The 26,234-nt window shown below is 52.0% G+C and overlaps 1 long non-coding RNA gene across 1 annotated transcript in view; it reads left to right on the forward strand.

The window, feature by feature from the left end:
* Positions 1 to 26,234, forward strand: part of LOC147572863 (uncharacterized) — a 72,131-nt gene that overhangs the window by 23,917 nt on the left and 21,980 nt on the right. The window contains exon 4 of the long non-coding RNA XR_015245423.1: positions 3,107 to 3,231. This is a non-coding gene — a long non-coding RNA (uncharacterized LOC147572863). The remainder of the gene's footprint in view (positions 1 to 3,106; positions 3,232 to 26,234) is intronic.

A 26,234-nucleotide genomic window follows, 5' to 3' on the forward strand; every position in this document is an offset into this window, starting at 1 on the left:
ATGAAAAACGGGAAGCCACGTGCTCAAGGTTACCCAACAATTACTGGGAGAGATGGTGCAGTAGTTACGTTTGCTGTGTGACAAATTATCCCACACTCTAGAAGATACAAGCAGCAACACTGATGATCCCCCGTGGTTTCTAAGGATCAGGAATTCAGGAATGGCTTGGCTGGGTGGTCCTGGCTTGGGGTTTCCCGGGAAACTGCAGCCATGTTGTCAGCCAGGGCTGACGTTATCTGAAGGCTCGATTGGGTTGGAGGATGGGCCATTGGCAGGAGGCCTCAGCTCCTCATCGGATGGGCAGTGTCTTCAATAACCCAATGTAGAGAGAAACAAGCCGTCACCTCTGCCGTGTCCTACAGGTCACGCGGACCAGCCCAGCACAACACAAGCTGTGAATACCAGGACAGTATCCATCAGGGGCCTGCTCGGACGCTGGCCACCGTAGATGGGGTTCGAACTCCCCTTTTCCTGTCTTCAGTGACCATATTCCTTTTGTTACACGCGGCCATATTTTCGTTTTGCAGGACGGGGGAGTATCTTGTAAAGGCAATACTGAAACTCAAATCTGCGTGCTCTGGGAGGCTTTGGTAAGCCGTGATGTCGTGCCTTCCTCCTTATCCAGCTCCCGGGAAGAAATGAGCTCACGCTTGTCAAGCTGGGGGTGGTGGGAGCAGGAGTGAGGATACAAGGCAAAGTTGTGAGACCCGCCTGGGATGGGCTGTGGAGTCCCCTCCCCAGCCCCCATCCCCCACCACGCTCAGGGCTGGGTCGAGCTGGGCTCCCGTTGAGGGGCTGCTGATTTGGGTTCCCTTATGGGCTGGGCCCCAAGCCGGAGATGGGCTCTAGAGGACCCTGGGGTGCTGGGACGTCACGCTGCCCTCAGACCACTCATGGGCCGGACTCTCTACGCTCCTCTTCCGATAAATTCCGGAAGGACCACCGGGGCTGCGCTCCCCCCACCTCTTCAGCAGAGCTCCAGGCAGGCGAGCGTGAGGCCCTCGAGCCTGGATCACACCCAGCCTTGTGCACACAGCACTGGGGGGCCCTCGGGACCCTGCTAGCTGCCGAGGGACGCAGGCAGCGTGGGTATAAACTTCCAGGGCTCGAAACCACCATGCAAACAATAAAATACAAGTTTATTTAAAGTGAGCTTTTCTTCAACTTCCATTCCCTCCAGTGAGAGGTTTACTCACAGTGTTGGGCGTCCTCGGTGGTTTCAGCCTTGGTTTTAGGTTTCGATTGCGACGTTAACAAGTCACCCAAAAACTCAAAAGCTTAAAACAAAAACATCTATTTCTTACTTTTTGCAGTTCTCGTGGGTCACAAAGTCACGAGGGGTCTGGCTGGGCGTTTCTGGCCACAGGTCTCTCCCACACGGCATGTGGGCCAGGAACAGCAGGATGGGGCAGGGCCCACTCCACACAGTCTCACGGCCTCTCCATGTGGCCTCCTCACCACATGGTGACCTCAGGACAATCAGACTTCCCTGCATGGCTCTGAAGATCGAGCGTTCCAGCATGCATGGTGGAAGCTGTCCCTTCTTCTGTCAGAGCCCACCCAGATGCAAGAGAGGAGACAGACTCTGCCTCTTCCTGGGCGTTACAAGCTTCCAGAAGGTTCCAGAGGGTTCCAGATGGCTCCAAAGGGTGCTCGGAAGTCCCTGGGAGCCCCGTGTTCCCACCGGGTCTCTGAGCTCACAGACCTCTGCTGCCTTCTCCACACAGCCTACTGCAAAGGAAACCTCGCTGCTGCCCCTCCTACTCAGGGGCCACAGAAAGCACAGTGAGGCTGCCTCAGACCATTGTGTCCAGCCACCTGCTTAGCCTCTGTCCTGCTGTCCCCACACCTCAGTGGTGAAGAGGACCCCTCCCAGGTTGGAAGGAAGGCAAGCATCCCCTCTATGCTCAGATCCAGAACTTTCCAGAAGATTCTACCCTTCTTGTCCACCCGGTGGAGGACGTGGGGTGCAGAAGCCTCTTTCCAACTGGCTTCTCACCCCAGATTCGGAAATATATTTCCCCTGTTGTGACACCAGTTTGGAGATGCTGACTCCACGGTACTTACACCAAATTTCGCCGCCTTCTCTCCGGGCTTTAATTCTTTAAAACCTGAAATCCCATGATTTGATTTGATGTTCCTATCCCCCTGGGCCAAGGGCCACAAGGGGCGGGGGTGGGTGGGTGGAGTCCTCAGGCTATAAGTGACAACGTTCAGGGACAAACAGAGAAGAGGAGGAACCGGGTGAATTCTCCACAAAGTCATCCCTACACATGAGTGATCTCATTTATTCCGTACCAGTTACCAACCTTCCTTTACCGAGGAGGAAACAGATTCAGGGAGAGCCGAAGCGACTGGCCCGAGGTCACAGGTCATGTAGTACCAGAGTCCGAGATCTGTGACTTTCCACTTGGTGTCGCTCGGATATTTCTTGAATAGACGAACAGATCGTTCCCAGGGTTGGCTGGGCTTCTCCCTGTAACCCAGTGCTCACATGACAACACAGGATCTGACCGAAGGACGATGATTTGAAAGCAAGACTGTTACGGACGATCTGGGCATGTGGGTGCCATGCTGATCTGTATCGACACCGACACAATGGCACGTCTTTAAGCAGCCACGTTGAGTGGTACTAAATGTGCGATTCCTTCCCTTTCTGGGTATTTTCAAGCATGCTGTAATTCTCCTGTTGTGCGCAGTGACCGCTGTTAGCAGGAAGTGGCCCCGTCCTGGGCGAAGCATCAATACTCATACAATATAGCCCATTGAGCATCCATAATGCACCTTTTAGATGTGTGTTTTCTTCCCACTCAATCTACTTTATTTAAGCATTCTCCACTCTGCACGCCATTAACTATTTTTCTGTTCTAACCCTAGTTTCCCAAGGTCCCTGGTAAAATGTCATATAAACGAACACACAAACCCAGTAAATGTGTGACCGGTACAACAAATGAATCACTTTACCGGTGTTCTGGATCGAGATGCCCTGGGACAGATGCAACATATTCCAAAGCGAGAATCGTCGCGTGAAGCGACGCCCCCTCCATGTGCCTTTCTCTCTCTTTCACGCGTGTCTTTACACCAGTATCGCTGGTCCTCTTTGTAGAGCCTCCGGAGCCCCGAGACACAGCGTGCAGGACGAGGGAAGAGAGTGATCGGCCGTCGGCCCCCCAGAGGCCCGCGTGTAACTGCCGAGCCAGCAGAGCCGCGCGTCGGACCCCCAGAACCGAGGTACGTCGACCCTTCGTCAGCAGTAGGCGCGCTTCGGACACGGGGTCCGGGCCCACGTGGGTGGGGTCTCTCCGCGGCGAGAGGCTTGTATCCGTTTCCTGTGGCTGCTGTAGTAAACCGCCACACACCGGGTGGCTTTAAAGGAAAATGGAGATTGCTTCTGCCACGGTTCCGGAGGCCGGAGGTGCAAAACTAAGTGCTGGTAGGACCACACTCCCCTCCAAGGCTCTAGGGGACAATCCGGTCTTTGTCCCCCGGCTGCTCGTGGCTGCTGGCACTCCAGTGTCTGCTTCCGTGGCCACAGTGCTTCTTCCTCTGCCGCCCCCGTGTTCCTTGTGAGGGCACTTGTCACCGAAGTCAGGCACCGTCGACATAACCCGGCAGAATCTCCTCATCTCGAGACCCCTCTTTCCATCTGCAAACACCCTTGGTCCAAATAAGGCCACATTCACAGATTGTAGGGATGAGGCTGTGGACGTTTGTTTGGGGGCCACCGTTCAGCCCACTACGCATCTTCACTGGTTTAGGGTGGGGCTTTGGACAGGGAGACCGTACCGGTGATGGGGTTTGGGGGTGGTGGGGGCGGGTCTGGAGCTGACCGCCAGGAAAGAATTCTTGAGACGTCTTCGGTGCAGAAGGACTTTGATGTCATCAGAGCACAGGGTCAGGACCCCTGGGCAAAAAGAGCTGTGCTGGGGTTGTGAGGAGTGACCTGGGAGCTGGGGGAGGTAAGGAAGAAGGGAGGTTTGCAAAAGGACTTTCATATGCTACAGAGATACTACAAATGTGTCTGTTTACTACAAGATACTGGAGGCCTTGTTATTGTCGGGCTAAGGTTGTTTTCCCTCTAGTAAAGCATTAACATTGAGACAAGACAGTCGGGAGTTAATTGGAGGAATGTTATACTCTGACTATCTCAAATGTTTGTCAGTGGGCTGCAGGTTATAAAGAAATTTTATTTTATTTTATTTTCGTCTTACCTTTGTCCCCTACATCACTGTGGAGGGGAGGATGATGTGGGGGCTCCAGGAAATTGAGTCTGTGGGTTTCTGGAGGTTCGGCTCTTGGTAAGATTGCCTTTTTCTTGTGATGTACTAAGACCTTTGTAAACTGACGGAAGCTCATGTCCTGGGTGACTGATCTCTGACAGTTAGCCATTGGTTTTTCCCTTCCTTTGTCCTCGGACAGCTGCGAGTATCTGAGGAATGTCACACATACCCCACCTGGCAGGGGCGGCGGAGGGGGGGGGAGGTTGCTAGCTTGCGCTTTGCCCCCACCTCGCCTTTGGCCCCCTCATCTCTGGGATTGTGCAAAGTTCTCGACGTAATAGTTTAGGTTTGGTGGGCACAGTAAGGCAAGGATCTAGAAGGAGTTTTGGTGAATACAGTTGTTTGATAAGCAAATGTCTTACCAGTCGAGCAACCTCATATCTTAGAATAAGTCCGTTTGGGAAATCTGTGGTTCAGATAACTTGGTTTTGGAGGAGTTCCTAAAGCAAACGATACCAAAGCGAGACAACTGTTGGCATCGGGCATGAGATGGGGTCTCAGCACCAACCCCAACAAGGAGCGTCCCCGCTGAGAAGGGCACTGGCCAGGCTGTGATTATCCTAGCTGGGAGTCACCTGCGGATGCCCACCGAATCCTGGGATCTGGACAAGGACCACTGCTCAGTGGACGCCAGCCAGAAAACGCACATAGGGAGAGGCAGCGCCTCCTACTGGAGCCCGGCAGGAGTGAGGCCAGGGCGCTCCCTGACCCAGTGCCCTGGGTGGGGACGCCTCTGTACCCACAGATGCCTCCTTGAGGGGAAGATGGAGACATGGTGGAAGATGCACAGTGAAAATGGTGTTGAGAAGTGCCCAGACTAGGAAGCTCCGGGCTCGCCAGAAGGCACCCTAGAGCATCACCTCCCTGCTCCACCAGCAGCGGCCATGGCTCCCTGGAGCAGGTAACTCAAGTTCCGCAGTGTTCTGGAAAACACCTGGGCCGTCCCTCCGCCCCGAGTCCGCCCTCTCTCTACTTTCCCCAGAGAGTCTCTGTCCTTGTCCTCTTGGACAATACACATCCAGCCCAAGACACCCTTGGTCTTGGGAGCATTAGAGCTTGTCTGGCCTTTACAAGTCCACTGTCTCTGGCTCATCAGCCACAGGGATTTCTTTCTGGAAAGGCAGAACGGTGTCACCACTGCCCACTTAGCTTTATCTTGAGAAATGGGTCACGGTGTCGCCCTGAGTGCTACTGGAGCCCAGAGGGCAAAAGGGCAGGGTCGGTGACCTCCCTTTATGCCGTGTCCGAAGCTGGAGTGGCCTACAGATCTAATAAGACTGTGCTTGGAGATGAGGCCACTGGCCTGCATACTTTGTGTCTCCCCCAAAACTAGCGTCCCGAAGGGAAAGGATTAGAATCTGCCGGGCCTCTCCCTTGCGTTGCTAAGAAATGCAAAATGAGGGGCGCCTGGGTGGCGCAGTCGGTTAAGCGTCCGACTTCAGCCAGGTCACGATCTCGCGGTCCATGAGTTCGAGCCCCGCGTCGGGCTCTGGGCTGATGGCTCAGAGCCCGGAGCCTGTTTCCGATTCTGTGTCTCCCTCTCTCTCTGCCCCTCCCCCGTTCATGCTCTGTCTCTCTCTGTCCCAAAAATAAATAAACGTTGAAAAAAAAAATTAAAAAAAAAAAAAAAGAAATGCAAAATGATTACAGTCACCAAAGCACTACTTACGGGATGGCACTCGTAAGATCCCTGGTGGAGGGATCGGAGTGGAGTAGGCAGTTTCCGGGGCCCCAGAGTTTCCAGATCCCGCCACAACCTCACGTGTCATCTCTGGTTGCTCCGATCTGTAACCACGGGCGGCTCCTCACCAGGTGTGCTGACAGGTGTACCGAATCACGTCTCCCCGAGCCCCTCACTCCTACAGGCGGGCCTCCCCTTCTGACAGGTGCGGGGCCGGGCGGAGCCTTCCAGCATCGCTTGGACTCTGTATCCCCAGACATCCTAACACCCAAGAGAGAACTCGAGGACCGACACGCCCCGTGCCGTCATTCGAGGCTACCGTGAGTTTCCACTTAGAGTCACATTCCTGGTGTTACCAACCTCTCGACAGCGATTACTTTCCACCACGTGGCTTTGCTCACAGTAGAGAATTTTCCCCACGTGCAGAGGACACCGAAAGAGCAGTGCCGCGATCTCTCAGCATCAGATTTGGTCAAGACTTAAAGAATAGTTCTCTCGTCCGTCAGTAGCTGGGTGGTCTGTAATGTAAATGTCTATGTTTTTTTTTAATGTTTAAAATATTTTTTTTGAGAGAGAGGGTTGGGGAGAGAGGGAGAGGGAGAAGGAGAGAAAGAGGGGGTGGAGAGAGAGAATGAGAGAGAGAGAGAGAGAGAGAGAGAGAGAATCTCAAGCAGGCTCCATGGTCACCGCAGATCCTGGCATGGGGCTTGATCCCACAAACCATGAAATCAGGACCTGAGCCGAAATCAAGAATTGAACACTTCACCGACCGAGCCACCCAGGCCCCCCTAAACTTATGTTTTAAATGTACCACTTGCTCTGGAGCCTACATGTTCTCAGCAGCACTGTTCCCAGTAGAAAACGTAGAAACAACCCAGGTGCCCGGGGACAGAGGAATGGATGAACTGAATGTGGTATATGTGTTTTATATATGCTGTTTTATAAATAGTATGTTCCATTTAAACATATATTTATACATAAATGGAAGATTACTCAGCCTTCAAAAGCGGTGAAATTCTGACACCTGATACCACCACATGGATGAACCTTGAAAACATGCTAAGTGAAATAAGCCAGGCCCAAAAGGTGAATCCTGCACGATTGTGCTTCTGTGAGTTCCAGGAGACATTGATTCACGGACAGAAGGTTGGTGGTGGAACCAGGGGCTGAGGGGGGGTGGGGTAACGTGTGATCGGGACAGGGTCTCAGTGTGGAAACACAAAAGGGTTCTGGAGACGGATGGTGGTGACGGACAGACAGTGTGAACGTGCTTAATGCCACAGAACCCTGCACTGAAATATGGTTATGATGGTAAAATTTATGTTAGTGTCTCTTGCCATAGTAACATTACGGGTGGTTATCTGTGCGAAGCGGGACTTAGGCGTAAGGAGGACTGGTTTTGAGGGTAAGCCTTGTGATACTGCGTATTTGACTTTTTAACCACATGTCCATAATACTTGGATAAATATTTCAATTAAAAAATCAAGCACAGGGGCACCTGGGTGGCTCAGTCGGTTGAGCGTCCGACTTCACCCCAGGTCGTGATCTCACGGTTTGTGAGTTCGAGCCCCACATCGGGCTCTGTGCTGACGGCTTGGAGCTGGGAGCCTGCTTCAGATTCTGTGTCTCCCTCTCTCTCTGCCCCGCCCCGGCTCATGCTCTGTCTCTCGCTGTCTCAAAAATAAATAAAACATTAAAAAAAAAAACAAGCACAGTAAGTGATCTCTTTTAGTTGGAAGAAGAGGAAACACACCTAAGAATGTGGAAAAACAGCCATCTCTACCCCATGTCTCCCATCTCGCCAGCATGAGAAATCCCTTCTTTTTCTCCCCTCACGGAACTGGCAGAGTTGTGGAGACAGTCTGGAATGACCGAGCTCTTACATCCTTTTCTTAGGAAAAGAGAATGATTTTAGTTCACGTTTTTCAGTGCACGCTCATAAACATTGTCCGATTCGATGTCATACCTTCATGTTATGAGCAGGAAGTGTGTCTTCTCTTCAGTTACAAAATAAGGAAACCAAAAAGGACGGAATTTAGTTATAAATTCCTAGCATAGACTAGGAATTCCTCAGCGCACAGTGAAACCACCCATATCACAAAAGAGCAAAGTTTGCCAAATATCAGCGACCAACTCGCGCACAGTTGACTGTAGACGTCATTGACCGTTAGCAAACCTGTCTGTCTGTCGTGCGTTTACCTGTCATCTGTCCTGTCTCCGTGCCATCTGTCACCTGTGTATCGACCTGCCAGCTACCCTGCCTTCACCTCTGTCATCCGTCTGTCTGTCTCTTCATCTGTCATCACGAGGGTGGCCACACTTCCCGATGTGCCACAAACAGTACCCGTTTACGTCCTCTGTCCCAGGTTGGCGTTCATCTCGGATTCCCCACCTGGAGCAACACCTGCTGCGATGGCCGCGTGCGGAGGGCACGCTCTATGTGCGCAAAACCCGGGCCACCCGGCGGTCCGGCCGAGCGCCAGACAGGCGTGCAGCGCCCCTGGTGATGACCCGTCCCTTGCTTCTCACGTATTTCCGGCACAAACAGTCGCCTCTCTTCCTAGTGAGGGTCTCGCTGGTGAAACAAAGCAGGCTTGCTGATGAAAGGGGGGGAACTCGGACAGGAGAGACCAGACACAGCTAACTCCGTCCAGCATGGGGGTGGGAGAAAGAACTCAGCTTGGCTGGCTGTGGTTTGGCTGCAGAAGGTTTTAACTGCTTGGCGCCCATTTGGCAAGGCCAGTGAGAAAGGCAGACAAGCGTGCGAAACTCACGTGGGAAATGCAGCCCAGGCAGCCCGGCCAGCGGGTGTGTTAGAATATCCCGTATGTTCCTGCTGCATCAGCTCGGACGTTGATTGCACGGAGTAAGTCAGCAAATAGTTGTGTAGCGCGTGGTTCAGTGATGCTTTTGTTATTTAGCAGCAAACTCTTAAAATAGTAATAAACTGAAGATAAAAAGGCGAAGTGCGTATTTAGCACAAACTAACAACTGGCTTTTGTGATAGCCCCGCCCCCCGCCGCCCCGTGTGCAAATGGGAAAAAGGCAGAGAAGCTTGGCATCCACTGCAAAAGTTCACTGCCGTTGAACTTTGCTCAAAGACGACCACGTGACCGCGTGTGCAGGTGTGATGTTCACATAGTAATCTTCCAAGCATGGCTTTCTCCTTGGATCAAACGATCGCTCTTTTAAGTTGGCGTCGCTCATCTTTACTCCTGAGTTTCATCGCTTTTGCACAGAAGTGCAGGAGTAGCTGCCATTGCACTCACTTCATTAGCGGACGAATTTCACAAGCAGCCACGTGATGCCACTTTTGTATCAGAGTCGTGAGATGTTTCTTTCCGTTTTTTAATGTTTATGTATTTTGAGAGAGAGAGAGAATGCACACGTGCAACTTGGGGAGGGGCAGAGAGAATAGGAGAGAGGGAGTCCCAAGCAGGCTCCGCACTGCCCGCACAGAGCCCGACACGGGGCCTGAACTTCTGAACTGTGAGATCGTGACCTGAGCCTAAATCAAGAGCCGAAACTCAACCAGCTGAGCCGCCCAGGCACCCTGAAATCTTTATAATAGAAAATCAGTTCATTCCAAGTAGAGTTTGATTTTTTTCTCGCATCCCATTCCTATGATCAAAATAAAGCCTTTGAAAATGCATCATATTGTTGAAGGTAAAAAGCCTAAAATTATTATGAATGCCTTTGAAACTTCAGTTAAAAAGTTCAGCGTTAGAGTTAAAAAGTGGGGGCCGGTAGTCGTACAGTACACATTTGATGGAGAACAACATTGAGATAAAAACAGTATTCACGGGGCGCCTGGGTGGCTCAGTCAGTTGGGCATCCGACTTCGGCTCAGGTCATGATCTCGCGATCCGTGAGTTCGAGCCCCGTGTCGGGCTCTGTGCTGGCAGCTCAGAGCCTGGAGCCTGTTTCAGATTCTGTGTCTCCCTCTGTCTCTGACATTCCCCCATTCATGCTCTGTCGCTCTCTGTCTCAAAAAAGTGAATAAACGTTAAAAAAAATTTTTTTTTAAAAAACCAGCATTTGCACTAAATTTTAAGATCTGCGGGACAAAAACATGCCCATATAAGGTACACACACAGTTACTTCCAAATATGCAGCAATATTCTGCCCATAGAAACAGAAACCCTGCCTGTCACAGTTTACGATATTCTACTTAGGCATAGAGGAACCTGACTACAAAAATCCTGAAATGAAACCAGTGACAAACTTTTTTAAAACTTGGCACTTTCTCTCCTGCTTTCCCGTGGTTGCATTTCAGAAATGTCTGAAGCTTTAGAGAAAACTGTTGAAGTATCCTACAGTGGTAAGTGACTTCTTAAAAAATACATGAATCCTCCAAATTTTGCGTGCACTTAAAAAAAAATCAGTTGGAAATATTTAATTAAAGTAATCACAGAGTTCCAAAAGATCTTCAGCACTTGAAGATGTTCGCAAAATGCAATTATTGAAAATAAAGTCTGCAATCAGGAAGGTATTGAATGTGTTCCCGCAGAAGCAAGCATGGAGGTAAACACGTTACATGATATGAGTTCAACCCACGACAAGATTTAATTTTAAAATTCTAAAAGTGTGTCTGGGAGTACTGAGACTTACAGGAAGACTCTTTTGACGAAGCTTCCATTTTTTTATTGGATACATTGATACTTAGTACATACAACTTCCCAGCATCCTTGGTCAGCGAGACACCCAAAAGAATCATAAATAGAGTAAACATAGTTCACGAATTTTGATTCATAAAAATATTTGTCAGCAGAAGGTATTCCGGATGGAAGCAAAAAGGACCTGTAAAAATTTGGACTGAAATGTTAACACATTTTAACACAAAATTACTAGGGTTGACAATAGTCTCTGTTCACTGGAATTGTCCTGAGCTTACAGGTACCTCAGCACCTGCACGGGGAAGCCTTCTGGAAGCCTTCTTGCAATCTAATATATTATGAGGGGCGCCTGGGTGGCTCAGTCGGTTGAGCATCCGACCCGGGCTCAGGTCATGATCCCACCGTTTGTGAGTCTGAGCCCCACGTCAGGCTCAATGCTGTCAGCACAGAGCCTGCTTCGGATTCTGTGTCCCCCCTCTCTGTCTGCCCCTCCTCCACTTGTGCGCTCTCAAAAATAAATAATAAAAATTTTAAATAATATGAAAAACGGAAAAAAAAAACTGATGGAAGGTATCGAGGATTTCAAATTCATGGACCATAAAAAAAACACTTTGAAGAAGTCTGCAGGCAATTTGATGAAAAATAAACTAGAACACGTTAAAAAACTTTGTTTTTCAGAAGAACATCAGTGATGTTATAGTAGAAGAAGATGTGGGTAAAAACAAATATGTCCAGAGAAGAGCTGTCAGGGATCATTATCCTTCCCACGTGATCATCCAGTGTTCAGATGAACAGCATCTTAAGTATGTTATGGTATAGATATGTTCTTAAATAGAAAGAATTTTAAATTGTTTTTCCTTTAATGCACATAGATTTTGGAGGTTTTTAAAAAATATATATGTTTTGAAAACAGTTTTTGAAAAGCACTGTAGGTCCACCAAGATAATGAAACGAATTTGTCAGCCAAAAAATAAGTATTTTTCACATTATCTCCATTTTAGCATTGATTTTTCATTTCAGAATTTTCCCACTTGGGGCCAAAAACAATTATGTGGTCAGCCCGTTGTATAACCCTTCTTGTTCCAGCAGAGATTGAGGCCACATGAAAGACCTGGGCCACCCCGGCTTTCAGCCTCACTAACTCAGCTTTGGGGGCCCAGAGCCCTCTCCAGTCTTCGTCCTGCGTTTCATTAAAATGACTAGTTTCAAGCTAGGATGACGTGGACTTGATGAGTTGTTACTGTAAATAAAATTAGGATCACTGAGTAGTTTTTCTTTTAAACATTTTTTTTTTTTTAAACAGAGTAGTTTTTCTTTTATTTCATCCTTAATCATTTATCAGACTTGTCTTTACTACCGAGAGGACACAATCTTCAGGTGCTTCCGTCCATGTTCCGTTTGAAGATCAGTCAGTCCAGCAGGAACACTCCTCCCCAGTCTGCGGGGTAGCCAGCGTCCAGAATATGAGGACAAGGGGACACAGTGAGCAGCAGGGTCCTTTATGAAAACATTCGGATAGAACCGCGTGCTTTTGTTTGGACACAAGTCAGTCTGTTCTCGGGTGTCTGAACGTCTGAGAGCAGAAGAGAGATTTTTGCACTGAGAGCTGCGGAGATTTCCTGGAGGAATTTTATGGAGATAAACCTCTCTGGGGAGTGTGGTTAGCAAGTTCCGAGCTGGTGCTCCCGTCCAGAAACAACACAGGGCATGGTCAGGGGCCAGAGCCTCCCTCTCCTGCCCGAGGTTGGAGGGGGGGCAGCTACAGAGAAGAGGGTACGGGGAGTCAGCAGAGGGAAATGAGGGAGGTAGAGACGATTAGTGCTTCTTGCTCGCAGTGGAGCCGGCAGGACATCTGCAGAGGATTTCTGGAATGTTCCCAGAGACAGCTTGTTGCCAGCCGCGTCTCAGGCTGCCCTTCCCCAAAGGCCGACCCTAAGACGGGGATTGGGGGCCAGGTCGTTTATTTGGAGGGAAATGAAAATAGAAGTAATAAATGACAATTCTTAAAATAACAATCCGCACCCCTGCCTGTTGGGATCACTCCAGACAAACAAGGGAAAGGAAAGCCTGGCTCAGGCTTGGAGCATGGGGCTCTACCCTGCGGGGGCTCCGAGAGACACAGGACAGTCCCGTGAGCTCAGTAGCCACCACCCTCCAGCAGCCGACGTCGGGGACAGCTCTTGGAGGCTGCTGACACCCCGCACTTCCGGTCCCGCCGCATGAGTGCTGATTGGGCTCCGTCACGGGACCCTGCGACTGGACGCAGGGGCCATACCCACGGGCACCGTCGTGTGCCCCAGTCTCCTGGTGACAGACACTTGTGTTCTTCCCGTGGTTTTGCCTTCGTGACGCTGCTGTGCTGCATGTTCCCAAACAAGTCCCTGCAAACGTGGGCCGGATTTCCTCCAGGCTCCGCCCCGGGTGCTGGAGTGGCTCTCAGGCAGGTGTGGGCGCCCCTCCAGCCCTGGGTATTGGCAGATGGCCTGCAAGGTCATCGCATCGATTGCCGCGGTCTCTGGCGGGTTCATGAATATTCCTCCAGATTCACGTCCTCACCAGCCTTTGCTACAGTCCGTGTCTCTAAGTGTTGCCAGTGATAAGTAAGCCTGTCATTTGCATTTCCATCGCCTTTAATGAGGACGTGCCTGTTGTCCACTGAATGCTTTGCGGCAAAAGTCTGGTATTGAGTGCTTGATTCCTTAACCCATGTGTGCGGCATGGGGAGGGTTGTGTGTGTGTGTGTGTGTGTGTGTGTGTGTCTGTGTGTGTCTGTGGATTCTCTGTTCACCTTGAGGATTTTTTCAAGCAAAAAAAAAGTCATCTACGGAAAATACTTAAAAGTGCCTTTCATGGGGAGATCATAGTAGTGATGTGAACCACTGGAACACTAACGTATAAACAATAACATCCTGATAAAAAGAGAGCCCTACTCCCCACCCCCCCCCCCAAAAAAAACACATCACGATTCCTTCACATCCACTACGCTTTCCCTCGAACCACTAGCCTACATTTGTGTTCGTTAAACCGCCCGAGGCCCCAGGGAGTCTAAACACTGCCAGCTCTCTGCCTGGGCCCGTGAGATTCTGAATAGCCCCCTCATGTTTTGACCACAGTCCGAGCTTTCCCGGCTCTGTGTAGCTGGCATTCCTTTTTTATCCAACCATTCTTTGGTTACCGACACATCAGGAAGAACCTCACCACCTGCCATAAAAAATAAAAAAATAAAAAAAATTTAAGTCCTTTCTTAGTTTCTTAATTAGACTCAAGGGCGAGAGCTGGGCGGGAGGGAATTCCTGACAGCTCACTCATCATCTGTCATCTCGGCCCCCAGACAAACTCCAAGTCAAGGGCAGGGACGGCACTGGAGAAGCCTAAACCACAGTGCGCGTGGATAAGGTGGCCACTCGTGAGAGGGGGCCTGTGCCTGTAAAGGATTAAGCAGCAGCTCTGGGTTGTCCAAAGGCTGCACATGAAAGGTTTTTCCTTGACTGCTAAAGCTCTTAGGATATCCTGCCTGACACAAGTGTCTTTGTCTACCTGGGGCCCCGGGCCAGGCCACACAGTCAACACTGCCGACGTGATTTATGGTGGCGTCCCTGGGCCACACAGTATCAGCTTGGCCTCCGGAGGGCCCGGAGACTAAGTTCAGCCACGTGGGTGGTCAGCCACGCCTACGAAACGGACCCCAACGAGCACTGTAGACACAGAGGTGTGAGTGAACGTCCCCGGTGGGCGGCACTCCGCACGTATGGTCACGGGTCGTTGCTGGGAGAAACGGGTGCTGTCTGCCAATTTTAGCCAGTATCCTTCTGCTGCAATAAACCCTCCCTGTGAGTGTAGCATCTTCTCTCGTTCATGAGCCCTTCCGGTGAATCGCTGGGCCTGGGGGTGGTCTGGGAGGCGCCCCGACGGCAACAGCACACAGCGCACCTTACGGCTGCCCTAACAGGACTACCCTACCCTGGACGCCTGAACAACAAACATTTATTTGTCGCTGCTCTGGCGGCTGAGAGTCCGATCGGGGTGCCTGCGTACGCGGGTTCTTGGTGAGGGTCCTCTGCCTGGTTTGCACATAGATGCCTTCCCGCTGCACCCTCCCGGGGCAGAGACGGAGACAAGCCATCTCCTTCGAGTTCCTCCACTCGGCACTCATCCCTCAGGACGGCTCCACCTTCCTGGCCCCTGCTGAAACCATCACTTCCAGGACTTCAGCACAGGAGTTTGGAGGAGACCCAGAGTCCATAGCAACCACTACCAGGGAGGACCTTCACCCTCACCCCGAAATGCTAGGGCCTTAACCCCCGGGAGCCAGCCAAAATTCCCTAAATGTTTACAAAGAGATCCCAGAGAGAACATTTACTACGAACAGACCACCCTCTTGCTTCCATTGACGAAATTCAGTACTCCCGGTTCGCATCCAAAAGAGTTGTTTTGGAATTGGCCCAGCCCCACAGACAGCATCCTTTAGAGATGCGTATCGTCAGTTCCTTTTCTTGCTGAACCTATTTAAGTCCTCCCGTTAATAACATCTTTTCAGGTAATATATTTGTATCCTGCGACCCAAGAGACCATATCTTTAAAGTTTTCAACCGGCAAATAAGCATAAAAAGCATCGATTATTCATCCTGTTTTCCTCAACTCAGGTTAGAAAGTTCTTTTGAATTCGAAGAACACTGCATGGGAAGTAGCATATATTTTCAAGCGAGAGAGACAGATCACAGCATCACATACCCACGTAGCGTAACCCGGAGTTTGTAAACGCTGCACACACATTTGCATGGAGATAAGTCGAGGCATAAGACCTTGGCGAGGGGCTCCGGGGGTGGGTGGACAGAGTTCTGGGCAACTTTCCTCTTGTATCTTTTGGTTGAGTTCATTGTCTGACTTTTCTACAACAGACAACAATTCTGGAGAAAGAAAGGAAGAAATCTTGGTAAACGAGTGCCTGATCTCCACCATCCTGGTTTGTTTTCCCACTCGGCCTTCTCTGCGGAGAAGACAGCAGTCGCGACAGTGACTGTTAGGCCAGTGAGAGCCCGCGGCTCTGTGTTGCAAGAGCGTGGGGCCCACACCAGAGGGAGCGAGGCCTGCAGGCCACTGTCCAGAGACACCCCCTTCCACGCCTCCGCACCTTACATCTGGGAGGGATCTTACAGAGAAAAATCGCTACCGAAGACATGGTTTTAATAGATCTGAACTTTGTCTCCTACACCTTAAATGTTACTCCAAACCAACAGCTTTTTTTACTCTTGTTACTGATTTTTACTCCAAATGACAGATTTTCTGACAGCCAGGTAGAGAAAAAAGCGTTCAAACACATTCATTCTTATTCCCCAAGGAACACCTTGGTCATAGCCACTGCTTTCCTATTTATAAAATATATGTGATTTTTATTACACCCAAGGTGAAATTTATATATATATATATATATTTTTTATTATTATTATCACTTTCCAAAAGTCACGATAAAAGGAATCACCGGTAACCTTGGTGGACGGCAAAAAGGGAATAAAATGGAGGTGAAGCGAAGCAATTTGTCCACGGGATGCCGCCTCTTAGGCGACCCAGCCTCTCATGATTCACGGCGAGGCTCCAAGGCCACTGCCAAAACAAGGCCAGGATGCAAACCTTCCGGGTAACCTGCACCCAACAACAGGAGGTTCCACACGGGAGCCGCGTGACTCTGGTCCCTTCCAGCTCCTACACTGACATGCAGGGTGGCCGGGATGGGCTTCAGGTCCAGACGCACTGCCCATGCACACCCAGCTGTGCTAATCCCAGCATGCCCTTCCCCGGGGTCCCAGCAGGCCACCCAAGACTTAGAGGCAGGAAGCGACCACCTTCTTATGCTCCCGGGTTCTGTGGATCCAGACTCGGGTCACTGGGGGCGGCTTGTCGCCTACGTCTCCTCCTCCAGGTCTGAGGCCTCCGCTGGGCAAACTCGAAAGCTGGGGTGACACAGTATCATGCGGCCTTTGAGCATTTTTGAAACAGGGCCGGTGCAGCCAAGGAACTGAATTTTAAACTTCATGTAATTTCAATTAGTTTACCTTTAAGTGGCCTCACGTGGCTGATGGCTACCATGTGGACAGCCCACACACAAAGTCAGTTTCACTCCTGCGTCGGCATCTGGTGCCAGCTGGCCACCGGGACCCACGCTGGGCTGGTGGCCGGGATCCCCACCTGTGACCTCGCTGCGGTCCCTGGGCAGGGGCTAGTTGGGCTCCCTCATCGCATGGCAGCTGGTTCCAGGAGTGAGCCCCCCCCCTCCCCCAGAGAGCCGGGGGGGAGTAAGCCATCACCTCGGAAACAGCCCCTCCACAGGTGTCACAGACCACGCACACCCAACCCACTACGTGTGCACTGGCTTCATCCATTACCTCCAATGGCTGGAAAGTACGGGGGAAATTGGAATTGACTGGAATGCAGGTTTGAGGCCAATTTCTGGTGACCCGGTTCCCCACTGTGTACGGCTAAACACGTTAGTAAACTCCTGTGCCCCAGTGCCCTCAGTCAAAAAATGTAATAACACCTATTTCGAAAATATTCTAAGAATTAAATAGAATATAGTTGGGTTTTTTAACGCATTTTTAAAATTTATTGTCAAGTGAGCTAACATGTGCTCTTGGTTTTGGGGTAGATTCCCGTCATTCGTCGCTTACATACAACACCCAGTGTTCATCCCAACAAGTGCCCTCCTCAATGGCCATCACCCATTTGCCCCTCTCCTCCCCATCCACCCTCAGTGTGTTCTCTGTATTTAAGAGTCTCTTATGGTTTGCCTCCCTCTCTATTTTTTCCCCTTCCCCTCCCCCATCGTCCTCCGTTAAGTTTCTCAAGTTCCACATATAAGTGAAAACGTGTGATATCTGTCTTTCTCAGACTGACTTATTTCACTTAGCATAATATCCTCCAGTTCCATCCACGTGGTTGCAAATGGCAGGATTTTGTTCTTTCTCGTTGCCGAGTAGAATATAGCCGTTAAAGATAGCTCATCAACATTCCACTCAATGATAGCGCCACTCCTTATGTATGCTTTTATTATAAGTAACTTGATATCCCAATTATTTTACGATTCTGTCTTCTCCCTCCTCTGTGCTCTCATGCCCACCCCATCTCAAGGGCAGAGGCTGTCCTTTATCCACATGTGTATTTCTGGTGTTTCTGATGCAGGAGGAGCGGAGTTGAATTTATATCTGCATTTACATGTTAAGTTGTTGTCAGTAATCTGAAGCAAGAAACACTCAGAGGAGGAAGGTCCAAACCTCCATCAGGGATCCACCTGAAATCTTAACCCTGTATAAAGTGACACCACGGGGGCACCTGGGTGGCTCAGTCGCCAGGTGAGGTCATGAGCTCAGGTCAGGTCATGAGCTTGCAGTTTGTGGGTTCGGGCCCCGCGTCGGGCTCTGTGCTGACAGCTCAGAGCCTGGAGCTGCTTCCGATTCCGTGTCTCCCTCTTTCTCTGCCCCTCCCCATCTTGTGCTCGCTCGCTCTCTCTCTCTCTCTCTCTCTCTCTCAAAAATAAACATTTAAAAAAATTTTTAAAGTGACAACACAAAGCCTCAGAGATGCCTACAGCAGACCCATTGGTGCAGGCAGAGGATCTCTCCATCATTCTGTAGAAGTCGGTCACCAATGGCCAGGCATCCACGTGGTCCTAGACATAGGGAACTCAAGACTCAACCAAGAACCTGACTCATTAGCATCCTGGGAACTGACTAGAAAGCCCAGCGTTGACCTTACAGATGCCATCCATGTGCCAGCTGTCATATCACATAAAATGCGCTTAGCTGCAAGTAACAGAAAATTCAACTAACAGAGCCTTACTCGCTTGGCAAGGAGACATGTGGTGGCTGCCCTTAGCTTAAAAGAGTCGTCAAAGATCCAAGATCACTGCATTCTTCTGCTCCTTCATCTCTAAGATGTGAGTTTTTGATCTCATGCTTGTTGCCTCATGGTCACAAGGTGGCTGCTGCAGCTCCGGGCGTCATGACCTCAAAAGCAGGAAACAATAGGGGCAGTGGCCAAAGGTTATTTCCTGTAATTGTTCTCTCTTATAAACACCAGAGGAAGAGCTTTTGTTGAAGCCCATCAGTGCGTCCCCTTAGGATTGTGACATGTGACAATCCCTTGTGGCAAAAAAAGAAAAACCAAGATAGACTGGAAAGCCAACATCTGGCCATTTTCCATTCTCAAAGTGGAAGGTAAACAATAGAGAAGGGAGCTGGGAATGGTTGCTGTCTGACAGCGAACATCTCTTTTAATTAGGGCCCATCCCAGAGCTTCACCTACTCCCAACCCTGGGGAAGTAGGCTGGTGCCATCGCCTCGACCACCTAGAATCAAATTTAGTAAACAGATTCACAGTGAGCGTCCATTAGATGCCAAGCCATCTACAAGACAGAGACGGTTTTTGAGGTTCCTCGTGGAACTCACATTTTAGGGAGGATACATCGGCAGGAGACACGTAATCATTTTCAACTGTGACAGACCCTCGCAGAAAATAAAAGGGCACGATGGGGTCGTGATGCCAGAGACGTGAATCATTCGGGCCAAAACATAGAGTAACGTTTGTGAAAAGCCACACTGAGCACCACGCACCTTTTTCAAAACTCCAGCCGCCTTCTTACTGAAAGTGACGGCGTGACTTTGCTTCCCTGCCCAGCCGGCCCCTCCGCGGCTCCTGGAAACCTTCCTTTCAGGGAAACAACGCTCCCGGCCTGTGAACACCCCATGCAGCGCCATCTTGGAGAGACTTTTCGTTCTCATCTTTAATTTGGGAATGCTTGTTCCCTCTCTGCCGGGAGGCCCTGCTTACTGTGCAAGTTCCTTTTGGACGATTTTCTTTCAGTCTTGCTTATTGATCCGACGAAGGATCCTCGTCCTCTTTGGGGACTTGGATCATTCAGCAGCTTAAGAAGAGGAGCTGGGAATATAGATACAAGCGTAAAAAAGAGAAGAACGCGGGGCGGAAACAGAGGCTTCCCGCGAGAGCGTCTGTCTGCCTTAATGCTGCCACCGGGTCGAGATGTTCTCACTCCCGCGGACCGTGTGGCCACCGCAGGTGACTTTCACGGAGCCCACGACAGAGTGAACGACAGAGCCTTAGAGCTGCAGGTGGCCTTCCAGATCATCTCACGCCACCTTCCACGTGCTGCAGACATCCTTGCCACGATGTTCCTGATGAATGTGCGCGTGGGTTTCGGGCGGACCCGGTCCGGTACAGGGGCTCCTGTTGATAAGTGTCCGCCGTGGGCCACCCTAGCGGTCATACGCTCTTTGTTCCAGACCCCGCCCCGCGCGGGTCCTGATGCTGCTCCTGGAACCACGGCCGGCTCGCCTTCTCCCGTCTCCCCGGCTCACTGCGGCCTCTGTGGACTCACCAGAAAGGCACCCTGAGCAGTGCCCTGTTTGCAGCCCGTGTCTCGCTGCTCCCAGGAGCAACACGTGACATCACCGGTCCCCTCCCCGCCTCCCGCTCTTCTTGTCCGGCTGCTTTCTCTGGCTCCCAGGACAAGGACACCAGCCCCCTGGGCTTCCCTGCCGGCTCTCGGCTCTCGGTGGGGGGAGGGGAGAGGCTCCTTCCCGGACCCCTCTGCCACTTCCCACCGTCCTCCCCTCCCTGTCACGTCGGGCAGGCACAGGCTCTGGTCCCTCTGCCAGTAAGCTCTGTGCCTGGGTGGCCGCCTCACCCGCGCTGGGGACTCTCGGTTCCATCTCCACGCTGGTGGGGCCCCAGCCGAGTCCCCCCCACCCCTGAGACTCAGATTCCCACTCCCTTCCCTCCTATTCCAACAGGCCTCCTCGCTGCCACCGGCCCGGGCCCTCTCCGTGCTCCTGGCTCAGCTAATACGGCCCCGTCCTTGCAATGCTCAGGCCCAGGGAGTGAGGGCTGATCAGGACCCGCCGTCCCTCTGCCCGCAAGGCCCCTTCAGAATTGGACGCTTCCTTGCCACTGGCCTGGACCCAGCCCGCAGCCCCTTTCTGCTGTCTGGGCTGCCATTCAGGCCTCCACGCTGACCTCAGCGCTGACGGCACCCTCCAAGGTCCCAGCTTAGGAGGTAGCTCAGTGTTCCACAGGGAGTTCCTCGACCCAGTCCCCATCCCCCCCTCCCACCGCTCGTGCCTCGGGGCCTTTGCTCCAGCTGTCCCTCTGCCTGGCGTGCTGGTCCTACATCAGCCACGTGGCACCCGGGCTCCCCTCTCGGGGGCCATTCTCTAGAGTCTTCCCTGACCCTTTGGTTTAAAATTGCAACCTCACCCCACGCTCCCAAGGCCCTATCCACCTCCCTCCGACCCACCATCCTGGTTAGTTTGTTGTAGTACGTGTCCCCTTACCTGCCCTGCCCCCCAGATGCCGGCTCCCTGACGGTGGGTACCGTATCCATTTGGTTCTTGCTACATGCTGGCGTCTAGAGCAGAGGAGAGCGCACCCTAAGCGTCTCCTCGCAGCTGTTGAACGAACCCTCCTCTACCAAATCACCGCCTGCAGGCGCCTCAGCCTTTAGCAACAAGTATCTCCAGTCCTTCCGTCCCCTTCTCTCGCGACGTGCTTTCCAGACTCACCCCTCCCGACATCACAATTCTCTTTAACTGGCTGGTGTCTCTTTTTTTTCAATATTTATTTATTTTGAAAGAGACAGAGCACGAACAGGGAAGGGGCAGAGGGAGAGAGAGAGAGAATCTGAAGCGGGCTCTGTGCTGACAGACTTGGGGCTTGATCTCGCGAACGATGAGATTCTGACCTGAGAAATCAAGTCAGACGCACCCACCCAACCAAGCCCCCCAGGCACCCCCGTCAGCGTCTCCCTTGACCTGCGAAGGAGAAATCGAACCCAATGCCCAAATGTGTTCTGGAAAACGGACATTTTACTGGTGGTGGCAGTTCCTATGATTGGGAACCGATCTATCCATCTGTTTACAGGAACATTGCTGCTTTGGCTCCAAGTAAGCCTGCGGTTAACTGGAACTCACAGATCTTTTCCACAAAAAATATTGCCAAGTGACATCTCTGTCTCCCACACCTGCAGAGCTGGGTGCCTTTAAAGTTCTTGAAAGGGAACGACATCAAACGTGGGCCTTCCCTAGCTTCCCGGGAGAGCCTGCGCTTCTCCAACCTCTAGGTTCGCAGAGGGCTCAGGGCTCAGCCAGAATGAGGGCGCCGGGAAGCTGGATGTGAGCAGGGCTGGTTTCCCCTAAATCAGAGGTATTGGTAATACGGTCAAGGATGCGGAAGTCCTCAGTGAGGTGCCTGCCATGTGGCCCCGGACCCACCGCCTCGGAAAGAGTGGTCTCTCTCCTTCTCTGCAACAGCAAGGCAGCGACATAGTCTCACTTCTAAGAGCGACTTTCTAAGAATGATAACTAATATACAAATGAGTTTTCCATCCAATGCTTGGGTTACTCAAGGGATCAGTATTTGCCCCCACGCCCCCACCGGTCACATGCTGCTCATTATGTCTGTGGGCGCCACAGGCTCTGGTGACGGTGAATCAAAACCGCAGAGTTCGCTTCCTTTGGAGCCTCCGGACATCTCCCCCTCCCAGACCCGGCATCCTGATCTAAATTCATGACCAAGGCGGGGATGGAGTGAAGGATTACGATTCTCTGTGCGGTACGTCGGATCAGATCTCAGAATTGTGAGTTCATCTCAGCCATGTTGGTCAATGGTTCCTCATCTCCATACCAGCGACAGTTGCATGAAATTTATGGCCCTGGAACTTACTTAATAGGGAAAACGAAAGCAGTTCTGTGTCTCCTACAACTGGGCTAGGACTCTTGAAATGCCACGGATGATGTGCATGATGTACGGCTTACTCAGGTACAACCTGATATATTCTAGCTCTTTTGCATATACTCCTCCTTACGTTTGTCCTACAGGGGGTTCTCACACCAGCACTTTGCGGGGCGAGACTTCTGGGCACGGGGCACCCGTTGCCGGTCGCCAGGCGTGGACATCCAAGCTCTTTCGCCCACTGCACCTTGGCATCGGGGTTGCCAAGGAAAACACAACACAGTCCACCGTTGGATGGAACGCTTTGCTCACACAGACAAGAGGCTTAGCGGGAGCAGCCTCAGCAATGGGCGTCTGTCCCCACGGTCCACGGGTCCCTCCCGGCAGCCGATGCAGGGCAGTGGCCCACCCACGCCCCTCTCGTGCTGAGACAGGAGGGCCTTGTCCCCTCACCCCAAGATGACAGATACAGAAGTGGGGTTAGCCAAGTGCAGCGTGAGACACGTGCTCCAGCAGAGGAGTCCACGCTGAGTCTGACGGGGGCGAGACTTCCCCACGAGGCCGTGAGCCGGCGCAGGCGGGCGCTCCGTCCTGGGGAGGACACGCCAGGCGGAGCAGGTTGGTGCTCGAAGGAGCCACGGATGCCCCTTCTGCGCACCTTGCTTGGCGTTCTCTGGATTCTTCCGATTGTTCTCTGGCGCTTTAGAAATTGCGGTGGAGACGCTCTGGAAACTGGAATGGTGCATCTCTCGTGGGAAAGGTACCAAGTTGAACATCAAACGTGACGCTCTTTAAATTTTTTTTTTTTTTTCAGCATTTATTTATTTTTGGGACAGAGAGAGACAGAGCATGAACGGGGGAGGGGCAGAGAGAGAGGGAGACACAGAATCGGAAACAGGCTCCAGGCTCTGAGCCATCAGCCCAGAGCCCGACGCGGGGCTCGAACTCACGGACGGCGAGATCGTGACCTGGCTGAAGTCGGACGCTTAACCGACTGCGCCACCCAGGCGCCCCAAACGTGATGCTCTTTAAAAGCCTGGGCGCCTTCTCAAGTAGCGTTCCAGAGCACATGCGAGATGAGCCGCCTGTGGCCATGAGCCTAAGCTATCCGGATGGCAGGGACAGGTGCCCGCCCGATGCTCTGAGCAAGGAAGGCAAATGCGGGAAGGGAGACCATCTTTCTGGAGGGCTTGGTTTCGACGATCCTGAACGACAGGCAACATCCCCGTGGGGGATACTGGGCTGTGCCCACGGGACCCCCAGCTTGGGGAGCCTCCCCTGCAGAGGCCATCGCTTCCTGGGGGCGCTACGTCTGCTGAAGGAGCTCCAGGGCAGCCTCTGGGGCCACCGCAGCCTGGGGACAGGGTGCTGCTCATCCCAGGGCCCCTGGGCTCGTACGGCGGCCACCTGACTGTTCCTGCTTCCTCCGGTTCCCTTTGCAGGTGCTGGGGGCTGCCGTGACCATCCTGCCCCACACTTCATCACTGTGTCTGCTTCTGGAGACCCCAGGCCGTTCCCCCTGGCCACGGGGGTGGGACTTTTGTCCCTTCTGGCTCAAATGGCTCCTGGCACCAAAAGAGCTACCGTTTTTAGGTCAGAGACCTTTGTCAAGTGACAAAAATGAAGCAGTTGTGTAGTGAGGGTGACATCCTTCATTCCAGGGAAAGCAATCATGGGGTGGGGGAGTGCAGTGTCCCACAAACTGTAAAACATGGCCCCTCCCCAGGGGTTTTGGGCAAGAGCGAGGTTTATGGGGCATTAGAAGCACAGTGAGGAAACAGCCTGATTGGCCAGAAGGCCGGGGATTTCTTTGCAGGTCAGTCGAGGGAATGAGGAGTGTGCGTGTGTCCTTAGCCGACTGGAGGGGTTGCAAATCCGCCCTTATTTAGAACGAGGAAACCATGGAGGCTGGGGACTGGCTGCCTTGGTAGTGCGTGTCTGGGCAAGCGCAGCATTTGCAGGGACGCGGGCGCTCCCCAGCGTTTGGGTTTGCGGACGTGGCATCCCAGGCAGGAGCAGCTCCATCTCGGACCTAGAAACTTCAACACCCTTTTGCGAAAATGATGAAGGCTACGTTCTCCCCCCACAAAAATGTACATTAGCGTGTACGGTCTCTGCCCACGGTCCTATGGAGTCTGGAGAACCTCTGAAGCCCACCCGTGTGCCCCTGAGAGATACGGCCCCAGTGCTAAACCCCTGCCCTCACCCAAGCTTGAGGACGCCTCTCGTAAGCCCCTCGGACTCAGGGCACTGTTGGCTGTATGTGCCAGTACATTTTGCCTCTTAGGGTGGATGTTTGAGGAGCCACCATAAGCCGTGAATCCCCACATACGGCCTGGAAGGGACGGGCTGTCTTGAATCAGGACAATGAATCCCTCATTTGGCTTATGCCTTTCTCTCCTTCCTGGAGAAGCCCACAGAAGATTCTGATCCATGGAGCTGGCCTCAGAGGAGCAGACAGAAGCACCTTCCTTCTTTCCTGCTACTGGCTCTTGGAACTCCGTTTCTTCTCACCCCTTCGTGAAATCTCAGGCAGATCACAAAGCGGTTTGGGTCACTTCCAGAAACTATCAACAAATAGCATTTGTTTTTCAGAGATAAAGCATAAAAGTTTTCTAATTTCATTAACTCTGAAACGTCTTTCCTCCATCAGCTGGGCTGGCTGCCTTTAGGAACAAACAAAAGACAAAAACGAAAAACAAAAAAAAGCAAAAACAGAAACAACCTCTGTGTGAAGAAGAAGGGCCCCATGTTTCCTGTTTCTTGCTCGGTGTCCATCCACACTCACCAGCTGTCACCATCGGTCCCCCAGGGTCAGGCTCCATCGGGGGAAGGGGAGGAACGAGAAGGAGGCTGTCGCTTGGCTGGTATGGTTGTGATCTAGGTCGGAGCGTCCAGGATACGGCAGATGCTCTGAAGGGTGTTTGTGGGGTCCCCTTAGGGACTCCCTGCTGGAAATCTCACTCCACTTCCCCGACCCAAGCAGGGCCTCCTCCATCTGACTGCTTCCAACAACCCCAGGCTTTTTGCAGTCCACCCATCTGCTGAGTCGCCAAGCCCACCAGGCAGTCTTCATAGGATGGGGGTCACTTTCGAGCGGCTCAGTGCTTGAGTCCACATTGGGTCACCGTCCGCTCACCACCACCAGCAAGTGCATTCGGTCCCATCGCCACTGACGGGGTGTAGCCTGTTCCTGAGGAGCCCTCATTCTCTGCCCTGCCACCAGGGGGCTCTCCACACCGCCGTCGCCTTGCATTTCTCAGGAGGGACCCTGGTACCCACTCCACACGGTTCGCGTCAGGTTACCCCAAGGGTTCTCGCAAAGGCACCCCAACCCGCTCCTGCTCCAAAGGGCTCCTCCTCTCCCCATCTTCTCAAGCCCCATGTAAATTCTCTGCCTTCTCTCCAAGCAGGCTAGTGCTGATGGAACCACCAGACATCTGCCTGTCCCGGCCCAACTTGGAGACAGGAGATTTCCGTGCCCTCGTCCTGTGACAGCTCTGTGATTTACTCTTCAGAATAAAGTCCGTCTCTGCCCTTGCTCTTCCTCTGAATTGTGAGCTATGTAGGAAGTGGGGCAATGGTTCCCCTGTATCAGAAACTCTAGCATCTAGAATTGCATAACTATGAGCACCAGTTAAACATTTTTGGTCGATTAGGAATACTCTGAAATGCTAAAGCAATTTTCCCATCTGTGCCAAGACCCTGGACAGAATGTGCATTAAGGAAGTACCCATTCCAAGGGCAGAACTCCCCAGAGCAGCGTGACTACTATTTCTCTGAGATGAGCTCTGCATCCTGAAGACGGCCGCCTGGGATTCTGGCAGGCAGAGGCCATGAGACTATTTTTGGAAAACCTAAAAGCACAGAACTTCGAACTTTCAGAGGAAGGCTGTGAATTACCTCCCGCAGATGTTTCAG

This window comes from Puma concolor, chromosome E3, assembly GCF_028749965.1.
Source record: "Puma concolor isolate L17-30 chromosome E3, mPumCon1.1.hap2, whole genome shotgun sequence".
Lineage (NCBI taxonomy): Eukaryota > Metazoa > Chordata > Mammalia > Carnivora > Felidae > Puma > Puma concolor.